The sequence below is a fragment of the Bufo bufo genome, chromosome 4, assembly GCF_905171765.1.
Source record: "Bufo bufo chromosome 4, aBufBuf1.1, whole genome shotgun sequence".
Taxonomy (NCBI): Eukaryota; Metazoa; Chordata; class Amphibia; order Anura; family Bufonidae; genus Bufo; species Bufo bufo.
Genome location: NC_053392.1, coordinates 10,254,155 through 10,280,128, shown reverse-complemented (window position 1 = coordinate 10,280,128; position 25,974 = coordinate 10,254,155). Strand labels below are relative to the sequence as shown.

The 25,974-nt window shown below is 46.4% G+C and overlaps 1 protein-coding gene across 17 annotated transcripts in view; it reads left to right on the top strand.

Moving 5' to 3' along the window:
• The window catches only part of LOC120998305 (gastrula zinc finger protein XlCGF26.1-like), a 4,064,644-nt gene that overhangs the window by 1,266,174 nt on the left and 2,772,496 nt on the right, over positions 1-25,974 (top strand). The window lies entirely within an intron of this gene.

Below are 25,974 nucleotides of genomic sequence, written 5' to 3'. Positions count from 1 at the left end.
CCGCTTTTTGAAGCAGCTCTGACTTTCTGAGCACCTGTCATGTTTCCTGAGGTTCTACAATGCCCAGACAGTATAACTACCCCACAAATGACCCCATTTCTGAAAGTACACACCCTAAGGTATTCGCTGATGGGCATAGTGAGTTCATAGAACTTTTTATTTTTTGTCACAAGTTAGCGGAAAATTATGATTTTTTTATTTTTTTTTATTTTTCTTACAAAGTCTCATATTCCACTAACTTGTGACAAAAAATAAAAAGTTCTATGAACTCACTATGCCCATCAGCGAATACCTTGGGGTCTCTTCTTTCCAAAATGGGGTCACTTGTGGGGTAGTTATACTGCCCTGGCATTCTAGGGGCCCAAATGTGTGGTAAGGAGTTTGAAATCAAATTCTGTAAAAAATGACCTGTGAAATCCGAAAGGTGCTCTTTGGAATATGGGCCCCTTTGCCCACCTAGGCTGCAAAAAAGTGTCACACATCTGGTATCTCCGTACTCAGGAGAAGGTGGGGAATGTGTTTTGGGGTGTCATTTTATATATACCCATGCTGGGTGAGAGAAATATCTTGGCAAAAGACAACTTTTCCCATTTTTTTATACAAAGTTGTCATTTGACCAAGATATTTATCTCACCCAGCATGGGTATATGTAAAAAGACACCCCAAAACACATTCCTCAACTTCTCCTGAGTACGGGGATACCAGATGTGTGACACTTTTTTGCAGCCTAGGTGGGCAAAGGGGCCCATATTCCAAAGAGCACCTTTCGGATTTCACTCCTCATTTTTTCCTGAATTTGATTTCAAACTCCTTACCACACATTTGGGCCCCTAGAATACCAGGGCAGTATAACTACCCCACAAGTGACCCCATTTTGGAAAGAAGACACCCCAAGGTATTCCGTGAGGGGCATGGCGAGTTCCTAGAATTTTTTATTTTTTGTCACAAGTTAGTGGAAAATGATGATTTTTTTTTAAATTTTTTTTTTCATACAAAGTCTCATATTCCACAAACTTGTGACAAAAAATAAAAACTTCCATGAACTCACTATGCCCATCAGCGAATACCTTGGGGTCTCTTCTTTCCAAAATGGGGTCACTTGTGGGGTAGTTATACTGCCCTGGCATTCTAGGGGCCCAAATGTGTGGTAAGTAGGTAAATGACCTGTGAAATCCGAAAGGTGCTCTTTGGAATATGGGCCCCTTTGCCCACCTAGGCTGCAAAAAAGTGTCACACATCTGGTATCTCTGTATTCAGGAGAAGTTGAGGAATGTGTTTTGGGGTGTCTTTTTACATATACCCATGCTGGGTGAGATAAATATCTTGGTCAAATGCCAACTTTGTATAAAAAAAATGGGAAAAGTTGTCTTTTGCCAAGATATTTCTCTCACCCAGCATGGGTATATGTAAAATGACACCCCAAAACACATTCCCCAACTTCTCCCGATTACGGAGATACCAGATGTGTGACACTTTTTTGCAGCCTAGGTGGGCAAAGGGGCCCATATTCAAAAGAGCACCTTTCGGATTTCACAGGTCATTTTTTACAGAATTTTATTTCAAACTCCTTACCACACATTTGGGCCCCTAGAATGCCAGGGCAGTATAACTACCCCACAAGTGACCCCATTTTGGAAAGAAGAGACCCCAAGGTATTCGCTGATGGGCATAGTGAGTTCATGGAACTTTTTATTTTTTGTCACAAGTTAGTGGAATATGAGACTTTGTATGAAAAAAAAATAAAAAAAAAAAATAAGCATTTTCCACTAACTTGTGACAAAAAATAAAAAATTCTAGGAACTCGCCATGCCCCTCACGGAATACCTTGGGGTGTCTTCTTTCCAAAATGGGGTCACTTGTGGGGTAGTTATACTGCCCTGGCATTTTCCAGGGGCCCTAATGTGTGGTAAGTAGGTAAATGACCTGTGAAATCCTAAAGGTGCTCTTTGGAATATGGGCCCCTTTGCCCACCTAGGCTGCAAAAAAGTGTCACACATCTGGTATCGCCGTATTCAGGAGAAGTTGGGGAATGTGTTTTGGGGTGTCATTTTACATATACCCATGCTGGGTGAGAGAAATATCTTGGCAAAAGACAACTTTTCCCATTTTTTTATACAAAGTTGGCATTTGACCAAGATATTTCTCTCACCCAGCATGGGTATATGTAAAATGACACCCCAAAACACATTCCCCAACTTCTCCTGAGTACGGCGATACCAGATGTGTGACACTTTTTTGCAGCCTAGATGCGCAAAGGTGCCCAAATTCCTTTTAGGAGGGCATTTTTAGACATTTGGATACCAGACTTCTTCTCACGCTTTGGGGCCCCTAGAATGCCAGGGCAGTATAAATACCCCACATGTGACCCCATTTTGGAAAGAAGACACCCCAAGGTATTCAATGAGGGGCATGGCGAGTTCATAGAATTTTTTTTTTTTTGGCACAAGTTAGCGGAAATTGATATTTTTAATTTTTTTCTCACAAAGTCTCCCGTTCCGCTAACTTGGGACAAAAATTTCAATCTTTCATGGACTCAATATGCCCCTCACGGAATACCTGGGGGTGTCTTCTTTCCGAAATGGGGTCACATGTGGGGTATTTATACTGCCCTGGCATTCTAGGGGCCCTAAAGCGTGAGAAGAAGTCTGGAATATAAATGTCTAAAAAATTTTACGCATTTGGATTCCGTGAGGGGTATGGGGAGTTCATGTGAGATTTTATTTTTTGACACAAGTTAGTGGAATATGAGACTTTGTAGGAAAAAAAAAAAAAATTCTGCTAACTTGGGCCAAAAAAATATCTGAATGGAGCCTTACAGAGGGGTGATCAATGACAGGGGGGTGATCAATGACAGGGGGGTGATCAATGACAGGGGTGGTGATCAATGACAGGGGGGTGATCAATGACAGGGGGGTTGATCAATGACAGGGGGGTTGATCAATGACAGGGGGGTTGATCAATGACAGGGGTGGTGATCAGGGAGTCTATATGGGGTGATCACCACAGTCATTGATCACGCCCCTGTAAGGCTTCATTCAGACGTCCGGATGCGTTTTGCGGATCCGATCCATCTATCAGTGGATCCGTAAAAATCATGCGGACGTCTGAATGGAGCTTTACAGGGGGGTAATCAATGACAGGGGGGTAATCAATGACAGGGGGGTGATCAGGGAGTCTATATGGGGTGATCACCACAGTCATTGATCACGCCCCTGTAAGGCTTCATTCAGACGTCCGGATGCGTTTTGCGGATCCGATCCATCTATCAGTGCATCCGTAAAAATCATGCGGACATCTGAATGGAGCTTGACAGGGGGGTGATCAGGGAGTCTATATGGGGTGATCACCACAGTCATTGATCATGCCCCTGTAAGGCTTCATTCAGACGTCCGGATGCGTTTTGCGGATCGGATCCATCTATCAGTGCATCCGTAAAAATCATGCGGACATCTGAATGGAGCTTTACAGGGGGGTGATCAGGGAGTCTATATGGGGTGATCACCACAGTCATTGATCATGCCCCTGTAAGGCTTCATTCAGACGTCCGGATGCGTTTTGCGGATCGGATCCATCTATCAGTGCATCCGTAAAAATCATGCGGACATCTGAATGGAGCTTTACAGGGGGGTGATCAGGGAGTCTATATGGGGTGATCACCACAGTCATTGATCATGCCCCTGTAAGGCTTCATTCAGACGTCCGGATGCGTTTTGCGGATCCGATCCATCTATCAGTGGATCCGTAAAAATCATGCGGACATCTGAATGGAGCTTTACAGGGGGGTAATCAATGACAGGGGGGTGATCAATGACAGGGGGGTGATCAGGGAGTCTATATGGGGTGATCAGGGGTGATCAGGGGCTAATAAGGGGTTAATAAGTGACGGGGGGGGGGGGTGTAGTGTAGTGTAGTGGTGCTTGGTGGGACTTTACTGAGCTACCTGTGTCCTCTGGTGGTCGATCCAAACAAAGGGGACCACCAGAGGACCAGGTAGCAGGTATATTAGATGCTGTTATCAAAACAGCGTCTAATATACCTGTTAGGGGTTAAAAAAAACACATCTCCAGCCTGCCAGCGAACGATCGCCGCTGGCAGGCTGGAGATCAACTCTCTTACCTTCCGTTCCTGTGAGCGCGCGCGCCTGTGTGCGCGCGTTCACAGGAAATCTCGGCCATCGCGAGATGACGCATATATGCGTGACTCTGCGCAGGGCTGCCACCTCCGGAACGCGATCCTGCGTTAGGCGGTCCGGAGGTGGTTAAAGGGATTCTGTCACCAGGTTTCACCCCTCTGCTAAAATATGCTGATGTTCAGGGCATCTTCACGATTCCTAATGTGGGCTTATAAATGTCATCTGTGGGCTTATTTAGCTAAAAAACTGCTTTTACTAACCTGTCAGTCAAACAAATAAGGTGCCCAAGGGGATGTTAATGGATGCAAGGTGCCGTCTGCACCCGCCGCCGTTCGTGCCCAGCGCCGCCTTTCCGGACTTCTGCGCCGCCTCCTAATCCTCTGTGCCGCCTCTCGCTCTCCCTCCCTCCCCCCTCCTTCTGCTGTAAGATCTCGCGCTTGCGCACAGGGCTCTGCCTGATGCACCCGTGCAGACTTCTCCATTTGGCTTCTTACAGCGAAGTGCGCATGCGCCGGCACTTCGCTCAACCCCTGTATGCGCGAGATCTTACAGCAGGAGGAGGGGGGAGGGAGGGAGAGCGAGAGGCGGCACAGAGGATTAGGAGGCGGCGCAGAAGTCTGGAAAGGCGGCGCTGGGCACAAGCGGCGGCGGGTGCAGACGGCACCTTGCATCCATTAACATCCCCTTGGGCACCTTATTTGTTTGACTGACAGGTTAGTAAAAGCTGTTTTTTAGCTAAATAAGCCCACAGATGACATTTATAAGCCCACATTAGGAATCGTGAAGACGCCCTGAACATCAGCATATGTTTAGCAGACAGGGGTGAAACCTGGTGACAGAATTCCTTTAATGTGTTATGTTATTTAGACACAGCTCTCAGCATGCTTAGCCGGCCTTCTATCTGACTGGCTAAGCATGCTGAGTGCTGTGTCCATAAATCAGAACACAGCTCTATAAAAATTACTGTTTCTAGCTGCTGTTGTCCACAGTCCACAGTCCACAGCAGCTAGAAAACAGTAATCTTAATGTAAAATCGTGATGTAAAAGAGGTAGATAACTAAGGCTAAGGTACAGAGGTCTAACCATAAGTTCACACCTGAGCGTTTTACAGCGCGTTCCTACGCGTTGTAAAACGCTCAACAAGGAGAAACCAATGCTTCCCTATGGGAATGGTTCTCACCTGGGCGTTTTACAGCGCGTACGATCGCGCTGTAAAACGCCCGACGCTCAAACAAGTTCTTGAGCTTTTTTGGGGCGTTTTGTCGCGCGTTCCTGTACATAGATATTCGGGAACGCGCGACAATGGGTGTTCGCCTGTCTCTGTATGCGCGATTGTAAACGCCGGTACAATCGCGCATACAGAGCGCTCCTTTCAGAACGCTCAGGTGTGAACCCAGGGTTAGGGTTTTGGAAAAGCACTACCTACATGAAAGTTGTAGACGTATGAATTAATTGGCAGCTATATGGTGGGAGAATTTGTTATATTGCTATGTGTGAAAATGTTGCTTTTTTTTTTTATTTTTTTTTATGAATGGAGGTTTACAACCCTGAAAAGTAAGGAGATTTTGTCATATGAAGTGCACCCACACTTATTATATATTATTTTGTTCACTAGAAAAAGAGCTTTCATCTCACAAACTTACAAGTTCAGATATAGGGCTTGCCCATTTCAGTTTTTACACATTAAAAGTTGCCAGATTGGCCAACTGGGCCTTTGTTGTCTTTCAGACTGTATGGCAGCCCAGGAATGAGAATACCCCCCCCTGATGGCATACCATTTGCATAATTAGACAACCTAGGGTATTCAAAATTGAGTATGTCCAGTCTATTTTAGTAGCCAGTTAGTCACAAACCCTTGCCAAAATTAGTGTTCATGATTTTTGGTTGCATTTTTCACACACAAACTGCCCTTTCACCAATGATGTCATATTCATTCTACATTTTACTGCTCTAGAACACTTCTATTTGGGTTGAGCAATGCCATGTACAGGTTTTATAGGGTTTTGAAAACCTTTGGGCCTCTTTCACACGGGCGTCATATTTTTGGCCCGGATAAGAGGCGGGTGCGTTGCTGGAAAATGCGTGATTTTTCTGCGCGAGTGCAAAACATTGTAAAGCGTTTTGCACTCGCGTGATAAAAATCACGCATGTTTGGTACCCATCGCGCATGTTTGGCATCCTTTAGCCCACAGCTCATCATTCAAGAAGTAAAGAGACCGGGAACTACGCGATCAAGAGGAGAAGGTGAGTTAACTTTTTTTTTTTTTAACCCCTCCAGCACTATTATACTATGCATTCTGTATTCAGAATGCTATTATTTTCCCTTATAACCATGTTATAAGGGAAAATAATACAGTGAATAGACTGTCACCTAGCAACCATGCGTGAAAATCGCACTGCAGCCGCACTTGCTTGCGGATGCTATGCGATTTTCACGCACCCCACTCCCTTCTATGGGGCCTGCGTTGCGTGAAAATCGCACAATATAGAGCATGCTGCGATTTTCACTCAACGCACAAGTGATGCGTGAAAATCACAGCTCATGTGAACAGCCCCATAGAAATGAATGGGTCAGAATTCAGTGCGGGTGCAATGCGTTCAACTCGCGCATCGCACCCGCACGGAAAACTCGCCCGTGTGAAAGGGGCCTTGGAGTTATGCTGTCCCAGACACTGTGACTGGATCATTGTATAATGATGGGAGTCATACCGTACCACAGTCGGCGTCTGGATGGTACCACAGTCGGCGTCTGGATGGTACCACAGTCGGCGTCTGGATGGTACCACAGTCGGCGCCTGGATCGTACTACAGTCGGCGTCTGGATCGTACCACAGTCGGCGTCTGGATCGTACCACAGTCGGCGTCTGGATCGTACCACAGTCGGCGTCTGGATCGTACCACAGTCGGCGTCTGGATGGTACCACAGTCGGCGTCTGGATGGTACCACAGTCGGCGTCTGGATGGTACCACAGTCGGCGTCTGGATGGTACCACAGTCGGCGTCTGGATGGTACCACAGTCGGCGTCTGGATCGTACCACAGTCGGCGTCTGGATCGTACCACAGTCGGCGTCTGGATCGTACCACAGTCGGCGTCTGGATCGTACCACAGTCGGCGTCTGGATCGTACCACAGTCGGCGTCTGGATCGTACCACAGTCGGCGTCTGGATCGTACCACAGTCGGCGTCTGGATCGTACCACAGTCGGCGTCTGGATCGTACCACAGTCGGCGTCTGGATGGTACCACAGTCGGCGTCTGGATGGTACCACAGTCGGCGTCTGGATGGTACCACAGTCGGCGTCTGGATGGTACCACAGTCGGCGTCTGGATCGTACCACAGTCGGCGTCTGGATCGTACCACAGTCGGCGTCTGGATCGTACCACAGTCGGCGTCTGGATCGTACCACAGTCGGCGTCTGGATCGTACCACAGTCGGCGTCTGGATCGTACCACAGTCGGCGTCTGGATCGTACCACAGTCGGCGTCTGGATCGTACCACAGTCGGCGTCTGGATCGTACCACAGTCGATCAATGTGTCCTTTGCGTGGGCCTAGGAGAACTCAAGATAATTGCACTAATAAACGAGCGGTTAAAAAAAAAAAAAAACTCCTAAAGAAAGTACTGTATTTGACCATCCTTTTTTTTTTACACCCAAGGATGAAAAAACAACGTAGTGGTTGGGAGAAGCTGAAAGCTAGAAAAGAGGAAGAAAAACAAATGCAAAAAATCTTGTCTAAAACTAAAAGAATTACAGATTTTTGTGGAAAAAGAACATCTGGAACAAGCAGTGTAACTGATATACATGCTTCCGCTTCAATTTCAACCAGTACAATTGCGGTCAGTATATCTAGTGCAACAGGTGGATCCACTGAGGTGGACTATGAAAATATAACAAAACGGCAAGAAGAAATATATTCAAATGACATTGGAGATTGGAATATTTGTGATGCCTTGAGAGAATATTTCTGTGAAAATGGGGTTACCATCTGTCAACATATGGACAGTGATTTTCGTGCCTCAGAAAAGATATGTCCAGGTGAAACTTTTACAAGGCACTGTACAAAATCTTTGTTTTTCCGAGAACAGTTGAATGGCGAAAAAGTTAGGCGTGGCTGGCTGTGTTATTCTCCGAAAACTGGCAAGGTTTTTTGTGCTCTTTGCAAACTCTTTTCGAAAGACGAAACAACACATTTGACTTCAACTGGTTATTCAGATTGGCGACATGCCACAAGAGATTTAAGCAGGCATGAAAATAGTGCTTCTCATGGAAAAGCAATTGAAGCCCTTATCAGGAGAAAAACTTCTGGACAACGCATAGACAAAGATCTTGTCAACCAGTTTGAGAATCAGAAAAAATATTGGCACAAAATACTTTGCCGTATCCTGAGCGTTATAAAGCTCCTTTCATCACGAGGTCTGTCTTTTCGAGGAAGTAATGAAGTTATTGGCTCAGTACACAACGGGAATTATTTGGGCTGTCTTGAGCTGTTAGCGGAATATGATCCATTCCTTTCGGAACATATTCAAAAGCATGGCAACAAGGGAAGAGGTCACATATCGTACCTGTCATCAACAATATGTGATGAGTTTATTGAGTTGATTGGTCAGCAATTGCTACAGCAGATTGTAAATGAAATGAAACAAGCCAAATATTATTCAATTTCTGTTGATTCCACCCCTGACATTGCACATTCTGATCAACTGACCATTATATTTCGATATGTACTTGCCACTGGTCCAGTGGAGCGTTTTACTAAATTTATCCCAATATCTGGACATACTGGTATGGAACTAGCAAACACGGTTCTTCAATTTCTGGAAGAAAAGGGTATTTCCATCAAAGACTGCAGGGGCCAGTCATATGATAATGCATCGAATATGAGTGGCAAATATAATGGTATGCAGGCCCTAATTCGGGAAAAAAATCCACTGGCTGAATACATTCCTTGTTGTGCACATTCACTAAACCTTGTAGGACAAAATGCAGTAAACAGCTGTCCAGTTGCAGTTTCATTCTTTAATTTTGTTCAGCAATTATATTGTTTTTTTTCTGCATCAACTTATCGGTGGAATCTTCTAACAAACCGTTTCAAAACATGTGGTATACCAACATTAAAAAGGTTAGCTGATACACGTTGGTCTGCTCATCATGATGCTGTGAATGCCTTACAAAAAGGGTATACTACTATCAAAGAAGTCCTTGCAAATATTTTGAATGATGAGAACACAAAGGGAGAGGTCTGTTTACAAGCAAAGGGCCTAAGCAGTGTTATGCATCAGCTGGAAACAGGAATAATGATTGAAATATGGTCTGTAATTTTACCCAGGTTTCACAGAACCAGTCAGAGTCTCCAAGATGGAAAATTAGACTTGCATACAGCAACAGGCATGCTGAATTCTCTGAAGGATTTTGTTCAGTCTCTGCGTTCTAAATTCTCTGAATTTGAACAGCAGGGCAAAGATATTACCTGCTGCGATGAGTACCAGCTACAACGTGGGAGGAAAATTAAAAGAAATAAGAAGTGGGACTATGGTGATGCAGAAGATGCTGATGCTGATATGACACCATCTGAAAAGTTTAAAGTGAACACCTTTTATCTTATTATTGACCAACTGACAGAATCACTGAGGCACAGACAAGCAGCATACAGCGTCATTCAGGAAAGATTTGGCTTGCTGTTAGAAATGTGCACTCTAGCAACAGATGGTCTATGCTCCAAAGCCAGAACACTAGTGACACAATATCCTGAAGATCTTGACCCCTTGTTTGCAGATGAAATTGTACAGTTTGCCTCTCTTTTCAAAATTTACCAGTCTTCCTCTGCAAAAAAAGTCATTAATGAAAGTCAAGAACTACAAATGTACAAGTTTCTGGTCACACAATCCCTAGTCGGTGCATTTCCAAACACACATGTGACCCTCCGCATGTATTTGTGTTTAATGGTCAGCAACTGCAGTGGTGAGCGTTCGTTTTCAACATTAAAACGTGTGAAAAATGAACTGAGATCTTCAATGGGTCAGGAGCGTTTAAATGCACTCTCTCTATTATGCATTGAAAATGGGTTGCTGAATGAGCTGAATCTTGATACTACAATTGAAGAATTTGCAAGCAAGAAGGCAAGAAAAGCAAATGTGTAGTTTAATTATAATCTGGCTGTTTGATTCGTTTTAGGTTAAAATGGAGTTTGGGGTTGAGTGAATAACCCTGTGTTTGTGTTTGTTACACTCTGCACTGTTATCATACAATTATATTTAATTTGTTTATATGGTTTACGTTCTATTTATAAAAAATGCTTGTTTTGAATGTTGTATTTATTATGGCTTTATTTAATTAACTGGTTTCCTACTGTTTACAAAAAAAAGAAACCTTTTAGATCCGTTTCTATTATGGCACTTTAATGGTAATAAAAAATTTGCATTTGTCTTAATACAAATGCTTTGCGTTTTGATTTTATATATTATGTATATATTTCCATAAAAAGGCCCAGCAAAATCCTCAGCACCAGGCCCATGATGCTCTTAATCCGGCCCTGGTGACAATGTGCTTTATATGGATTATAACTACCTTTGCTATGCCAAAGAACTGTACATCTACCTCAAGGCAATTGATTAAGTAAACGTTCCAGTTGTTTATCAGAACTGACTTCTCTTCATTCCTCTTCCCGGTCGCTGCATTTCCGTGGTCATTACACCAGGTTGGTACTTTTGGCAGTGTGGGCAGGTGCCAAGTCCTGCTGGAAAATGAAATCAGCATCTCCATAAAGCTTGTCAGTAGAGGTAACCATGACGTGCTCTAACATTTCCTGGTAGATGGCTGCACTGATTTTGGACTTGATATAACACAGTGGACCAAAACCAGCAGATGACATGGCTTCCGATACCGGTACCGACTGTGGAAACTTCACACTGGACCTCAAACAACTTGGATTGTGCCTCTCCACTCTTCCTCTAGACTCTAATACCTTGATTTCCGAATAAAATGCAAAATTTACTATCATCTGAAAACAGGACTTTGGACGACTGAGCAACTGTCCAGTCCCTTTCCTCCTTAGCCCTGGTAAGCCCCTTCTGATGTTGTCTCTGGGTCATGATAAGCTTGGCACAAGGAATGGGACAGTTGTAGCCCATGTCCTGGATACATCTGTGTGTGGTGACTCTTGAAGCACTGAATCCAGCTACAGTCCACTCCATGTGAATCTTTCAAGCCTGCGCTTATCTCTGTTGTTTGTGCACTTTTTTCTACCACACTTTTTCCTTCCACTCAAATATCCAATAATATGCTTGTATACAGCACTCTGTGAACAGTCAGTCTTCTGGACAACTGTCAAGTCAGCAGTCTTCCCCATGATTGTGTGGCTTACTGACCAGACTTAGGAAACCTTTGCAGGTGTTTCGTGTTGATTAGCTGATCGGAGTGTGACACCATGAGTCTCTGCACTCCAGCAATTATAATATTTAGCTGTAGGCTTTATTAGCACCTAGCTCCGCACTCTAACCTTTTACCTTAATTATTGGTATTTGCCTTTAAAGCTCTTCTAGTCCCCTGATGAGTGTCAGGATGGAAATGTTACAACATCTTAGGGCCATTGTAACAGGGTAAGGTTCCAGACAGGGTCGCTCTTATCAGGGCAGGTGCTCCGTTGTTACAGTAGGTCTTTTAGGGCCAGTGTAGCCCCACACTAAGGCTATTGTAGATATAGGCATCCTATTTTGCTTGGATTTGTTATTTCATTTCAGTGACCTTGCTCTGGTCTGAAGGTCTACAATGTACTCAAGGCACAGAACCCCAGGTTGCCTTCCTATCACTTTTGCAACATGGAGTGGCACTACTCGTATCAACCGAACATTAGATGTGGTAGGAAACATCACTTCACTCTCTTTTTGCATGTTTGGGGTTGGTACCGCCATGTACCCTTTTATGTGTAGCCTTCTGCAGTTCAGCTTTTTGGTGACCCCCCCCCCCCCCTTTACACATGTGAGCGAGTCATATGTGGAGGATGACCATATACAACTTATTATTATTTTTATAACTAATCATCTTAATTGGTTTATTAATAAAGGTTACATTTTAATAGAATCACCCCCTTCATTTAGGCAATGGAGGATGTGACTAATGTATGACAGTCTGTGCACCAGGAGATAAAACTACTCTAGGCCCTGACTGATACCTCCTGACTACTAGCCCCTGACTGACACCTCCTGACTACTAGCCCCTGACTGATACCTCCTGACTACTAGCCCCTGACTGATACCTCCTGACTGATAGCCCGACTGACACCTCCTGACTACTAGCCCCTGACTACTAGCCCCTGACTGATAGCCCCTGACTGATACCTCCTGACTGATAGCCCCTGACTGATACCTCCTGACTACTAGCCCCTGACTGATACCTCCTGACTGATAGCCCGACTGACACCTCCTGACTACTAGCCCCTGACTACTAGCCCCTGACTGATAGCCCCTGACTGATACCTCCTGACTGATAGCCCCTGACTGATACCTCCTGACTACTAGCCCCTGACTGATACCTCCTGACTGATAGCCCGACTGACACCTCCTGACTACTAGCCCCTGACTACTAGCCCCTGACTGATAGCCCCTGACTGATACCTCCTGACTGATACCTCCTGACTGATAGCCCCTGACTACTAGCCCCTGACTGATACCTCCTGACTGATAGCCCGACTGATACCTTTCTGACTACTAGCCCCTGACTAATAGCCCTTGACTGATACCTCCTGACTACTAGCCCCTGACTGATAGCCCCTGACTGATACCTCCTGACTGATACCTCCTAACTACTAGCCCCTGACTGATACGTCCTGACTACTAGCCCCTGACTGATACCTCCTGACTACTAGCCCCTGACTGATAGCCCCTGACTGATACCTTCTGACTACTAGCCCCTGACTGATAGCCCGACTGATACCTCCTGACTACTAGCCCCTGACTGATAGCCCGACTGATACCTCCTGACTACTAGCCCCTGACTGATACCTCCTGACTGATACCTCCTGACTACTAGCCCCTGACTGATACCTCCTGACTACTAGCCCCTGACTGATACCTCCTGACTGATAGCCCCTGACTGATACCTCCTGACTGATAGCCCCTGACTGATAGCCCCTGACTACTAGCCCCTGACTGATACCTCCTGACTACTAGCCCCTGACTGATACCTCCTGACTGATAGCCCCTGACTGATACCTCCTGACTGATAGCCCGACTGATACCTCCTGACTGATACCTCCTGACTGATACCTCCTGACTGATAGCCCCTGACTGATACCTCCTGACTACTAGCCCCTGACTGATACCTCCTGACTACTAGCCCCTGACTGATACCTCCTGACTACTAGCCCCTGACTGATAGCCCCTGACTGACACCTCCTGACTGACACCTCCTGACTGATACCTCCTGACTGATGGCCCCTAACTGATAGCCCCTGACTGATACCTCCTGACTGATAGCCCGACTGATACCTTTCTGACTACTAGCCCCTGACTAATAGCCCCTGACTGATAGCCCATGACTGATACCTCCTGACTACTAGCCCCTGACTGATAGCCCCTGACTGATAGCCCCTGACTGATAGCCCCTGACTGATACGTCCTGACTACTAGCCCCTGACTGATACCTCCTGACTACTAGCCCCTGACTGATAGCCCCTGACTGATACCTCCTGACTACTAGCCCCTGACTACTAGCCCCTGACTGATAGCCCGACTGATACCTCCTGACTACTAGCCCCTGACTGATAGCCCCTGACTGATAGCCCCTGACTACTAGCCTCTGACTGATACCTCCTGACTGATACCTCCTGACTGATAGTGGATAGGTATAAAAAATGAACCTTATAAAAAGCGGCGCTGCTGCAGAAGACAGGACTCAAATAGATAAAATAAAGTGGGTCTTTATTTATATTGGTCTACGCGTTTCAGGGGCGCGTTGTTTTTAATATTATCATACGGTTCTACACACGAGGCGCTGCCTCCTGTCTTTCTCCTTCTTCTTCTCCTTCTCTTACCTCCTGACTGATAGCCCGACTGATACCCCCTGACTGATACCTCCTGACTTCTAGCCCCTGACTGATAGCCCCTGACTAATATTCCCTGACTGATACCTCCTGACTTATACCTCCTGACTACTAGCCCCTGACTGATACCTCCTGACTGATACCTCCTGACTACTAGCCCCTGACTGATACCCCCTGACTGATACCTCCTGACTGATAGCCCCTGACTGATACCTCCTGACTACTATCCCCTGACTGATACCTCCTGACTGATAGCCCCTGACTGATACCTCCTGACTGATAGCCCCTGACTGATACCTCCTGACTGATAGCCCCTGACTACTAGCCCCTGACTGATACCTCCTGACTGATAGCCCCTGACTGATACCTCCTGACTGATAGCCCCTGACTACTAGCCCCTGACTGATACCTCCTGACTGATAGCCCCTGACTGATACCTCCTGACTGATAGCCCCTGACTGATACCTCCTGACTACTAGCCCCTGACTGATACCTCCTGACTGATAGCCCGACTGACACCTCCTGACTACTAGCCCCTGACTGATAGCTCCTGACTACTAGCCCCTGACTGATAGCCCCTGACTGATACCTCCTGACTGATAGCCCCTGACTGATACCTCCTGACTACTAGCCTCTGACTGATACCTCATGACTGATAGCCTCTTAGGGTACTTTCACACTTGCGTTAAATTTTTCCGTTATTGAGTTCCGTCCTAGGGGCCTAATGCATTCTGAATGGAGAGCGATCCGTTCAGTATCAGGATGTCTTCAGTTCAGTCACTGTACGGTTTTTGAAAGAAGAAATCCCTGCAGCATGCTGCAGTATTTTCTCCATTCAAAATTCCGGAACACTTGCCAGAATGCCGGATCTGGCATTATTTTACATTGAAATGCACAGTAAACTCTTCTCTCAGCAGAAATCATCATGGTGGTCTGGACCAGATGGAGAAGAAAAGAAAAGTAAACAACTGACACCAGTGAAGACGTCACCTGGAAATCACTGGACTAACATTTGAGGGAGGGGCACAATTTACCTACACTGCCTAGGGCACGGAAATACCTCGTCCCAGTCCTGCTGAGGGGGGTATAAGAGGGGAAGACTACAACTCCCAGCATGTCCAGGCTGTTATGTGATATCAGAGGACATTACAGGAGAGGACTACAACTCCCAGCATGTCCAGCCTGTTATTATGTGATATCAGAGGACATTATAGGAGGAGGTAGGAGAGGACTACAACTCCCAGCATGTCCAGCCTGTTATTATGTGATATCAGAGGACATTACAGGAGGAGGTAGGAGAGGACTACAACTCCCAGCATGTCCAGCCTGTTATTATGTGATATCAGAGGACATTACAGGAGGAGGTAGGAGAGGACTACAACTCCCAGCATGTCCAGCCTGTTATTATGTGATATCAGAGGACATTACAGGAGGGAGGAGAGGACTACAACTCCCAGCATGTCCAGCCTGTTATTATGTGATATCAGAGGAGATTACAGGAGGAGGGAGGAGAGGACTACAACTCCCAGCATGTCCAGCCTGTTATTATGTGATATCAGAGGACATTACAGGAGGAGGTAGGAGAGGACTACAACTCCCAGCATGTCCAGCCTGTTATTATGTGATATCAGAGGACATTACAGGAGGAGGTAGGAGAGGACTACAACTCCCAGCATGTCCAGCCTGTTATTATGTGATATCAGAGGACATTACAGGAGGAGGTAGGAGAGGACTACAACTCCCAGCATGTCCAGCCTGTTATTATGTGATATCAGAGGACATTACAGGAGGAGGTAGGAGAGGACTACAACTCCCAGCATGTCCAGCCTGTTATTATGTGATATCAGAGGACATTACAGGAGGAGGTAGGAGAGGAGAGGACTACAACTCCCAGCATGTCCAGCCTGTTATTATGTGATATCAGAGGACATTACAGGGGGAGGTAGGAGAGGACTACAACTCCCAGCATGTCCAGCCTGTTATTATGTGATATCAGAGGACATTACAGGAGGAGGTAGGAGAGGACTACAACTCCCAGCATGTCCAGCCCGTTATTATGTGATATCAGAGGACATTACAGGAGGAGGTAGAAGAGGACTACAACTCCCAGCATGTCCAGCCTGTTACTATGTGATATCAGAGGACATTACAGGAGGAGGGAGGAGAGGACTACAACTCCCAGCATGTCCAGCCTGTTATTATGTGATATCAGAGGACATTACAGGAGGAGGTAGGAGAGGAGAGGACTACAACTCCCAGCATGTCCAGCCTGTTATTATGTGATATCAGAGGACATTACAGGAGGAGGTAGGAGAGGACTACAACACCCAGCATGTCCAGCCTGTTATTATGTGATATCAGAGGACATTACAGGAGGAGGTAGGAGAGGACTACAACTCCCAGCATGTCCAGCCTGTTATTATGTGATATCAGAGGACATTACAGGGGGAGGTAGGAGAGGACTACAACTCCCAGCATGTCCAGCCTGTTATTATGTGATATCACAGGACATTACAGGAGGAGGTAGGAGAGGACTACAACTCCCAGCATGTCCAGCCTGTTATTATGTGATATCAGAGGACATTACAGGAGGAGGTAGGAGAGGACTACAACTCCCAGCATGTCCAGACTGTTATTATGTGATATCACAGGACATTACAGGAGGAGGTAGGAGAGGACTACAACTCCCAGCATGTCCAGCCTGTTATTATGTGATATCACAGGACATTACAGGAGGAGGTAGGAGAGGACTACAACTCCCAGCATGTCCAGCCTGTTATTATGTGATATCAGAGGACATTACAGGAGGAGGTAGGAGAGGACTACAACTCCCAGCATGTCCAGCCTGTTATTATGTGATATCAGAGGACATTACAGGAGGAGGTAGGAGAGGACTACAACTCCCAGCATGTCCAGCCTGTTATTATGTGATATCAGAGGACATTACAGGAGGAGGTAGGAGAGGACTACAACTCCCAGCATGTCCAGCCTGTTATTATGTGATATCAGAGGACATTACAGGGGGAGGTAGGAGAGGACTACAACTCCCAGCATGTCCAGCCTGTTATTATGTGATATCAGAGGACATTACAGGAGGAGGTAGAAGAGGACTACAACTCCCAGCATGTCCAGCCTGTTATTATGTGATATCAGAGGACATTACAGGAGGAGGTAGGAGAGGACTACAACTCCCAGCATGTCCAGCCTGTTATTATGTGATATCAGAGGACATTACAGGAGGAGGTAGGAGAGGAGAGGACTACAACTCCCAGCATGTCCAGCCTGTTATTATGTGATGTCAGAGGACATTACAGGAGGAGGTAGGAGAGGACTACAACTCCCAGCATGTCCAGCCTGTTATTATGTGATATCAGAGGACATTACAGGAGATAGGAGAGGACTACAACTCCCAGCATGTCCAGCCTGTTATTATGTGATATCAGAGGACATTACAGGAGGAGGTAGGAGAGGAGAGGACTACAACTCCCAGCATGTCCAGCCTGTTATTATGTGATGTCAGAGGACATTACAGGAGGAGGTAGGAGAGGACTACAACTCCCAGCATGTCCCGCCTGTTATTATGTGATATCACAGGACATTACAGGAGGAGGTAGGAGAGGACTACAACTCCCAGCATGTCCAGCCCGTTATTATGTGATATCAGAGGACATTACAGGAGGAGGTAGGAGAGGACTACAACTCCCAGCATGTCCAGCCTGTTATTATGTGATATCAGAGGACATTACAGGAGGAGGTAGGAGAGGACTACAACTCCCAGCATGTCCAGCCTGTTATTATGTGACATCAGAGGACATTACAGGAGGAGGTAGGAGAGGACTACAACTCCCAGCATGTCCAGCCTGTTATTATGTGATATCAGAGGACATTACAGGAGGAGGTAGGAGAGGACTACAACTCCCAGCATGTCCAGCCTGTTATTATGTGATATCAGAGGACATTACAGGGGGAGGTAGGAGAGGACTACAACTCCCAGCATGTCCAGCCTGTTATTATGTGATATCAGAGGACATTACAGGAGGAGGTAGGAGAGGACTACAACTCCCAGCATGTCCAGCCTGTTATTATGTGATATCAGAGGACATTACAGGAGGAGTTAGGAGAGGAGAGGACTACAACTCCCAGCATGTCCAGCCTGTTATTATGTGATATCACAGGACATTACAGGAGGAGGTAGAAGAGGAGAGGACTACAACTCCCAGCATGTCCAGCCTGTTATTATCTGATATCAGAGGACATTACAGGAGGAGGTAGGAGAGGACTACAACTCCCAGCATGTCCAGCCTGTTATTATGTGATATCACAGGACATTACAGGAGGAGGTAGGAGAGGACTACAACTCCCAGCATGTCCAGCCTGTTATTATGTGATATCAGAGGACATTACAGGAGGAGGTAGGAGAGGACTACAACTCCCAGCATGTCCAGCCTGTTATTATGTGATATCAGAGGACATTACAGGAGGAGGTAGGAGAGGACTACAACTCCCAGCATGTCCAGCCTGTTACTATGTGACATCAGAGGACATTACAGGAGGAGGTAGGAGAGGACTACAACTCCCAGCATGTCCAGCCTGTTATTATGTGATATCAGAGGACATTACAGGAGGAGGTAGGAGAGGACTACAACTCCCAGCATGTCCTGCCTGTTATTATGTGATATCAGAGGACATTACAGGAGGAGGTAGGAGAGGACTACAACTCCCATCATGTCCAGCCTGTTATTATGTGATATCAGAGGACATTACAGGAGGAGGTAGGAGAGGACTACAACTCCCAGCATGTCCACCCTGTAATTATGTGATATCAGAGGACATTACAGGAGGAGGTAGAAGAGGACTACAACTCCCAGCATGTCCAGCCTGTTATTATGTGATATCAGAGGACATTACAGGAGGAGGTAGGAGAGGACTACAACTCCCAGCATGTCCAGCCTGTTATTATGTGATATCAGAGGACATTACAGGAGGAGGTAGGAGAGGACTACAACTCCCAGCATGTCCAGCCTGTTATTATGTGATATCAGAGGACATTACAGGAGGAGGTAGGAGAGGACTACAACTCCCAGCATGTCCAGCCTGTTATTATGTGATATGAGGACATTACAGGAGGAGGTAGGAGAGGACTACAACTCCCAGCATGTCCAGCCTGTTATTATGTGATATCAGAGGACATTACAGGAGGAGGTAGGAGAGGACTACAACTCCCAGCATGTCCAGCCTGTTATTATGTGATATCAGAGGACATTACAGGAGGAGGTAGGAGAGGACTACAACTCCCAGCATGTCCAGACTGTTATTATGTGATATCAGAGGACATTACAGGAGGAGGTAGAAGAGGAGAGGACTACAACTCCCAGCATGTCCAGCCTGTTATTATGTGATATCAGAGGACATTACAGGAGGAGGTAGGAGAGGACTACAACTCCCAGCATGTCCAGACTGTTATTATGTGATATCAGAGGACATTACAGGAGGAGGTAGAAGAGGAGAGGACTACAACTCCCAGCATGTCCTGCCTGTTATTATGTGATATCAGAGGACATTACAGGGGGAGGTAGGAGAGGACTACAACTCCCAGCATGTCCTTCACTGTTATTATGTGATATCAGAGGACATTACAGGAGGAGGTAGGAGAGGACTACAACTCCCAGCATGTCCAGCCTGTTATTATGTGATATCAGAGGACATTACAGGAGGAGGTAGGAGAGGACTACAACTCCCAGCATGTCCTTCACTGTTATTATGTGATATCAGAGGACATTACAGGAGGAGGTAGGAGAGGACTACAACTCCCAGCATGTCCAGCCTGTTATTATGTGATATCAGAGGACATTACAGGAGGAGGGAGGAGAGGACTACAACTCCCAGCATGTCCAGCCTGTTATTATGTGATATCAGAGGACGTTACAGGAGGAGGTAGGAGAGGAGAGGACTACAACTCCCAGCATGTCCAGCCTGTTATTATGTGATATCAGAGGACATTACAGGAGGAGGGAGGAGAGGACTACAACTCCCAGCATGTCCAGCCTGTTATTATGTGATATCAGAGGACATTACAGGAGGAGGTAGGAGAGGACTACAACTCCCAGCATGTCCAGCCTGTTATTATGTGATATCAGAGGACATTACAGGAGGAGGTAGGAGAGGACTACAACTCCCAGCATGTCCAGCCTGTTATTATGTGATATCAGAGGACATTACAGGAGGAGGGAGGAGAGGACTACAACTCCCAGCATGTCCAGCCTGTTATTATGTGATATCAGAGGACGTTACAGGAGGAGGTAGGAGAGGAGAGGACTACAACTCCCAGCATGTCCAGCCTGTTATTATGTGATATCAGAGGACATTACAGGAGGAGGGAGGAGAGGACTACAACTCCCAGCATGTCCAGCCTGTTATTATGTGATATCAGAGGACATTACAGGAGGAGGTAGGAGAGGACTACAACTCCCAGCATGTCCAGCCTGTTATTATGTGATATCAGAGGACATTACAGGAGGAGGTAGGAGAGGACTACAACTCCCAGCATGTCCAGCCTGTTATTATGTGATATCAGAGGACATTACAGGAGGAGGTAGGAGAGGACTACAACTCCCAGCATGTCCAGCCTGTTATTATGTGATATCAGAGGACATTACAGGAGGAGGTAGGAGAGGACTACAACTCCCAGCATGTCCAGCCTGTTATTATGTGATATTAGAGGACATTACAGGAGGAGGTAGGAGAGGACTACAACTCCCAGCATGTCCAGCCTGTTATTATGTGATATCAGAGGACATTACAGGAGGAGGTAGGAGAGGACTACAACTCCCAGCATGTCCAGCCTGTTATTATGTGATATCAGAGGACATTACAGGAGAAGGTAGGAGAGGACTACAACTCCCAGCATGTCCAGCCTGTTATTATGTGATATCAGAGGACATTACAGGAGGAGGGAGGAGAGGACTACAACTCCCAGCATGTCCAGCCTGTTATTATGTGATATCAGAGGACATTACAGGGGGAGGTAGGAGAGGACTACAACTCCCAGCATGTCCAGCCTGTTATTATGTGACATCAGAGGACATTACAGGAGGAGGTAGGAGAGGACTACAACTCCCAGCATGTCCAGCCTGTTATTATGTGATATCAGAGGACATTACAGGAGGAGGTAGGAGAGGACTACAACTCCCAGCATGTCCTGCCTGTTATTATGTGATATCAGAGGACATTACAGGAGGAGGTAGGAGAGGACTACAACTCCCAGCATGTCCAGCCTGTTATTATGTGATATCAGAGGACATTACAGGAGGAGGTAGAAGAGGACTACAACTCCCAGCATGTCCAGCCTGTTATTATGTGATATCAGAGGACATTACAGGAGGAGGTAGGAGAGGACTACAACTCCCAGCATGTCCAGCCTGTTATTATGTGATATCAGAGGACATTACAGGAGGTAGAAGAGGAGAGGACTACAACTCCCAGCATGTCCAGCCTGTTATTATGTGATATCAGAGGACATTACAGGAGGAGGTAGGAGAGGACTACAACTCCCAGCATGTCCTTCACTGTTATTATGTGATATCAGAGGACATTACAGGAGGAGGTAGGAGAGGACTACAACTCCCAGCATGTCCAGCCTGTTATTATGTGATATCAGAGGACATTACAGGAGGAGGTAGGAGAGGACTACAACTCCCAGCATGTCCAGCCTGTTATTATGTGATATCAGAGGACATTACAGGAGGAGGGAGGAGAGGACTACAACTCCCAGCATGTCCAGCCTGTTATTATGTGATATCAGAGGACGTTACAGGAGGAGGTAGGAGAGGAGAGGACTACAACTCCCAGCATGTCCAGCCTGTTATTATGTGATATCAGAGGACATTACAGGAGGCGGTAGGAGAGGACTACAACTCCCAGCATGTCCAGCCTGTTATTATGTGATATCAGAGGACGTTACAGGAGGAGGTAGGAGAGGAGAGGACTACAACTCCCAGCATGTCCAGCCTGTTATTATGTGATATCAGAGGACATTACAGGAGGAGGGAGGAGAGGACTACAACTCCCAGCATGTCCAGCCTGTTATTATGTGATATCAGAGGACATTACAGGAGGAGGGAGGAGAGGACTACAACTCCCAGCATGTCCAGCCTGTTATTATGTGATATCAGAGGACATTACAGGAGGAGGTAGGAGAGGACTACAACTCCCAGCATGTCCAGCCTGTTATTATGTGATATCAGAGGACATTACAGGAGGAGGTAGGAGAGGACTACAACTCCCAGCATGTCCAGCCTGTTATTATGTGATATCAGAGGACATTACAGGAGGAGGTAGGAGAGGACTACAACTCCCAGCATGTCCAGCCTGTTATTATGTGATATCAGAGGACATTACAGGAGGAGGTAGGAGAGGACTACAACTCCCAGCATGTCCAGCCTGTTATTATGTGATATCAGAGGACATTACAGGAGGAGGTAGGAGAGGACTACAACTCCCAGCATGTCCAGCCTGTTATTATGTGATATCAGAGGACATTACAGGAGGGAGGAGAGGACTACAACTCCCAGCATGTCCAGCCTGTTATTATGTGATATCAGAGGAGATTACAGGAGGAGGGAGGAGAGGACTACAACTCCCAGCATGTCCAGCCTGTTATTATGTGATATCAGAGGACATTACAGGAGGAGGTAGGAGAGGACTACAACTCCCAGCATGTCCAGCCTGTTATTATGTGATATCAGAGGACATTACAGGAGGAGGTAGGAGAGGACTACAACTCCCAGCATGTCCAGCCTGTTATTATGTGATATCAGAGGACATTACAGGAGGAGGTAGGAGAGGACTACAACTCCCAGCATGTCCAGCCTGTTATTATGTGATATCAGAGGACATTACAGGAGGAGGTAGGAGAGGACTACAACTCCCAGCATGTCCAGCCTGTTATTATGTGATATCAGAGGACATTACAGGAGGAGGTAGGAGAGGAGAGGACTACAACTCCCAGCATGTCCAGCCTGTTATTATGTGATATCAGAGGACATTACAGGGGGAGGTAGGAGAGGACTACAACTCCCAGCATGTCCAGCCTGTTATTATGTGATATCAGAGGACATTACAGGAGGAGGTAGGAGAGGACTACAACTCCCAGCATGTCCAGCCCGTTATTATGTGATATCAGAGGACATTACAGGAGGAGGTAGAAGAGGACTACAACTCCCAGCATGTCCAGCCTGTTACTATGTGATATCAGAGGACATTACAGGAGGAGGGAGGAGAGGACTACAACTCCCAGCATGTCCAGCCTGTTATTATGTGATATCAGAGGACATTACAGGAGGAGGTAGGAGAGGAGAGGACTACAACTCCCAGCATGTCCAGCCTGTTATTATGTGATATCAGAGGACATTACAGGAGGAGGTAGGAGAGGACTACAACACCCAGCATGTCCAGCCTGTTATTATGTGATATCAGAGGACATTACAGGAGGAGGTAGGAGAGGACTACAACTCCCAGCATGTCCAGCCTGTTATTATGTGATATCAGAGGACATTACAGGGGGAGGTAGGAGAGGACTACAACTCCCAGCATGTCCAGCCTGTTATTATGTGATATCACAGGACATTACAGGAGGAGGTAGGAGAGGACTACAACTCCCAGCATGTCCAGCCTGTTATTATGTGATATCAGAGGACATTACAGGAGGAGGTAGGAGAGGACTACAACTCCCAGCATGTCCAGACTGTTATTATGTGATATCACAGGACATTACAGGAGGAGGTAGGAGAGGACTACAACTCCCAGCATGTCCAGCCTGTTATTATGTGATATCACAGGACATTACAGGAGGAGGTAGGAGAGGACTACAACTCCCAGCATGTCCAGCCTGTTATTATGTGATATCAGAGGACATTACAGGAGGAGGTAGGAGAGGACTACAACTCCCAGCATGTCCAGCCTGTTATTATGTGATATCAGAGGACATTACAGGAGGAGGTAGGAGAGGACTACAACTCCCAGCATGTCCAGCCTGTTATTATGTGATATCAGAGGACATTACAGGAGGAGGTAGGAGAGGACTACAACTCCCAGCATGTCCAGCCTGTTATTATGTGATATCAGAGGACATTACAGGGGGAGGTAGGAGAGGACTACAACTCCCAGCATGTCCAGCCTGTTATTATGTGATATCAGAGGACATTACAGGAGGAGGTAGAAGAGGACTACAACTCCCAGCATGTCCAGCCTGTTATTATGTGATATCAGAGGACATTACAGGAGGAGGTAGGAGAGGACTACAACTCCCAGCATGTCCAGCCTGTTATTATGTGATATCAGAGGACATTACAGGAGGAGGTAGGAGAGGAGAGGACTACAACTCCCAGCATGTCCAGCCTGTTATTATGTGATGTCAGAGGACATTACAGGAGGAGGTAGGAGAGGACTACAACTCCCAGCATGTCCCGCCTGTTATTATGTGATATCAGAGGACATTACAGGAGGAGGTAGGAGAGGACTACAACTCCCAGCATGTCCAGCCTGTTATTATGTGATATCAGAGGACATTACAGGAGGAGGTAGGAGAGGAGAGGACTACAACTCCCAGCATGTCCAGCCTGTTATTATGTGATGTCAGAGGACATTACAGGAGGAGGTAGGAGAGGACTACAACTCCCAGCATGTCCCGCCTGTTATTATGTGATATCACAGGACATTACAGGAGGAGGTAGGAGAGGACTACAACTCCCAGCATGTCCAGCCTGTTATTATGTGATATCAGAGGACATTACAGGAGGAGGTAGGAGAGGACTACAACTCCCAGCATGTCCAGCCTGTTATTATGTGATATCAGAGGACATTACAGGAGGAGGTAGGAGAGGACTACAACTCCCAGCATGTCCAGCCTGTTATTATGTGACATCAGAGGACATTACAGGAGGAGGTAGGAGAGGACTACAACTCCCAGCATGTCCAGCCTGTTATTATGTGATATCAGAGGACATTACAGGAGGAGGTAGGAGAGGACTACAACTCCCAGCATGTCCAGCCTGTTATTATGTGATATCAGAGGACATTACAGGGGGAGGTAGGAGAGGACTACAACTCCCAGCATGTCCAGCCTGTTATTATGTGATATCAGAGGACATTACAGGAGGAGGTAGGAGAGGACTACAACTCCCAGCATGTCCAGCCTGTTATTATGTGATATCAGAGGACATTACAGGAGGAGTTAGGAGAGAGGACTACAACTCCCAGCATGTCCAGCCTGTTATTATGTGATATCACAGGACATTACAGGAGGAGGTAGAGAGGAGAGGACTACAACTCCCAGCATGTCCAGCCTGTTATTATCTGATATCAGAGGACATTACAGGAGGAGGTAGGAGAGGACTACAACTCCCAGCATGTCCAGCCTGTTATTATGTGATATCACAGGACATTACAGGAGGAGGTAGGAGAGGACTACAACTCCCAGCATGTCCAGCCTGTTATTATGTGATATCAGAGGACATTACAGGAGGAGGTAGGAGAGGACTACAACTCCCAGCATGTCCAGCCTGTTATTATGTGATATCAGAGGACATTACAGGAGGAGGTAGGAGAGGACTACAACTCCCAGCATGTCCAGCCTGTTACTATGTGACATCAGAGGACATTACAGGAGGAGGTAGGAGAGGACTACAACTCCCAGCATGTCCAGCCTGTTATTATGTGATATCAGAGGACATTACAGGAGGAGGTAGGAGAGGACTACAACTCCCAGCATGTCCAGCCTGTTATTATGTGATATCAGAGGACATTACA